This window comes from Nuphar pumila, chromosome 13 (assembly GCF_984573655.1).
Source record: "Nuphar pumila chromosome 13, dmNupPumi1.hap1.1, whole genome shotgun sequence".
Lineage (NCBI taxonomy): Eukaryota > Viridiplantae > Streptophyta > Magnoliopsida > Nymphaeales > Nymphaeaceae > Nuphar > Nuphar pumila.
Window position 1 is genome coordinate 12003218 of NC_143261.1, and position 2676 is coordinate 12005893.

At 37.9% G+C, this 2676-nt stretch overlaps 1 pseudogene; it reads right to left on the minus strand.

Moving 5' to 3' along the window:
- Positions 1 to 398: 398 nt before the first annotated feature.
- Positions 399 to 701, minus strand: LOC149817774 (auxin-responsive protein SAUR36 pseudogene; annotated as a pseudogene).
- Between the last annotated feature and the right edge of the window lie 1975 nt (positions 702 to 2676).

A 2676-nucleotide genomic window follows, 5' to 3' on the forward strand; every position in this document is an offset into this window, starting at 1 on the left:
AAAGAAAAGAAAAGAAAAGAAATTGAGACTAAGCACCAATGAAAGCAAGGAAAAAAGTGGTGCTGAATTTAACTTGCCCCTTGTTGAATAGGATTCAGGAGAAGATTCCTCTGTGCTAATCAAAGAACCAAAACTGAATCCAGGTGATGTCTTGGTGCCATATTGAACTTGATTACCAACAAAAAATGTAGGAGTTATTGAACCGTCACTTTCTTATGTGATGCCAAACACAATAGAAAGATTATCCAGAGGTGAAACAATTTTTTTGGTTCCACAAGTAGGGAATTGCTTACAAGTCATCAGCTTTCAATGGAATCAAGGAGAAACCAAACAAGCAAAAATAGTGGTATCAGTAGCCTTTGCAAACACAACCTGTTGATCATCATCACACTTTGTGCTCACTCTGCAGGGATATGAAGCAGAAATGTTGGAGAAGAACATGTGAGGGAAAGTAGTGCTTTCTCGACCTGCTCAGAAGGGTTCTTTTGAAGCAAAGATACAATGTAGTCCATCAATTCCCCCTCACAGGGCAGTATGAGGGGTCCCTGTCCAGCCAGCCCAAATTCCTCTGCCATCTCCAAAAGCTCTCTAAAGATTGGGTGATTCAAGTATGCCAAAGGAACAACATACCTTTTCCCATCAAGTGCATAAACTGCAAAGTGTCCCTTAATGTTGTATTTATTGAAACTGTCACTTTTCATCTCCACCCTTCTATTTCTTTTAGCCAGCCTTTGCCATTTTCTAGCCATTTCAAAGAGAAGGAGCATTTTGGAAGTGACCATTGGTTATAATAGCATAAATTGTGTTGAAATTTAAAAAGAAGAGGAAGGAGAAGAAGAATGGTGCATGTAATGATATATACATATATGGGGGGTACTGCAGCAGTGCAAGATGGTTGGTTAGTAGAAATGAGAAAGAGTGGAGGGAGTGGTGTGACATGTGAGTTTGATCGATGGTGAAGAGTAGGTTTGTAGGGCTTGTTGTCAACTTATTGCTAGGAGCCCTACGATTGGTTTGAGAGGACGAGGGCTATGCAAATTGGACTACATGAACAACGTAACCAGGTTTCATCCAGTAGTTTCAGGAAGCTTTCATGTGATACCCTTAAATGGACTTTATGCTTTTATTATGCTTTTCTTTATTTGGTTACATGAACTTGTACCAACCTTTGGAAAAGAGAGAGAGAGATTTTTTTTGTTGATTGCTGAGTGGAAGGCTGGAATCTCTCTCTCTCTCTCTCTCTAGATGCTAATGATGCCGGATACAGACAAAAAGATCCTATATGTCAGAGTATCTATGTTGATCCTAACCATCCAACTAATACATCTGGATCCTAGTCAGCAATCTAATGCATCTGGACAACTAAGATTAGTCCAAATCCAAGTGAAGATGTGGATAATCCTAGCCATTGGTTGGACAACTAGGATTTAATGTAGGATGGATCTCATGCATCATAGATCAGATGATTGGCTGTGTTCATCTGATCTTAGAAGTCATTAAATCTTAGAAGAAATTAGTGTAAATATGTTCGACTATTAAATATACAAGTCATTGAAGCCACCACTTAAAATAATTTTATGGTGGTAAAATGTTTAATTAGGTCCTTAATTACAAGCGAGTTGATTATGAAGGTTGTGCCCATAAATTTGTATTCACTGTGATATTAATTAGCCTCTTGCTAATCAATATACAACAGGCTAGCTGTGACGTCTTTTTGTAGTAAACCAGGTGGGGATAGTAAAATATCTTAATATATCATCTACCGATAGAAGTTTGTAGTTTTAGCCTGTGATATTTCTAAGCTTTGGTTTTCCGTACGCCTATGTGGAAGATAGTTTTTGTTAAAAACGTTGTACCTTAGATTCATCCTTTTCGTTTTATAATATGAAACACATGCACTTTGAGGCCTACCATCAACTTCCCATCCCTATACAATGTTTCGAAGATGATCAACATGTGACCAAAGTGCTCCTGGTTGTTCAACTAAAGGGCTTGGTCATCTAATTGAAGAGCAGTACCTTGCAAAATTGTAGAATTGCCTCAGCCTAATCCCAGTCTTAAAAGACCAAAGATTCTAGGTTAGATACTACCCTAACATTTTGGTAATGGTACATTTTTTAGGGGGTGTTTGACTCACTGGATAGATCAGGTGGGGTTTGTTCAGGACCTGTGAGTTGTGTTAGGGAACGACCCTTCGATTTATCAATGGATCGAAGTAACAAGCACGAAAAAAGCAAAAGGAGAAAAAAAAACAGACACGAAAATAAGAATTTTATGTGGTTTTGTGAGAAGTGCCTATGTCCAAGATCACACTCAGCCTTATTCTTTATTCGATTGAGATACAAAATATAGAGGAGGATGCCTCCTTAAATAAGAGTTTACTAATTTTACAAAGAATCTACTAGTGTAGTTGAATATAACAATGAGTCTAAGGTAAAATTATAAAACTACCCTTCAGGTATGAAATATGCTCCATTCTCCTCCAAGTTGCACCCCCAACTATATGCAACTCACTCACTCCAAGGATGAGGGTCAATAGTCACGACGAAAGCCTTCACTATTGCTCTCTTTGTCGCCGCTATAGACCTATAACAACGACAAAAAGTGGTTGTCTAGTTTTGACCTATGTTGAGTAATAATAACATCAATTATAGGTTGTCTTTAAAGAATACAACA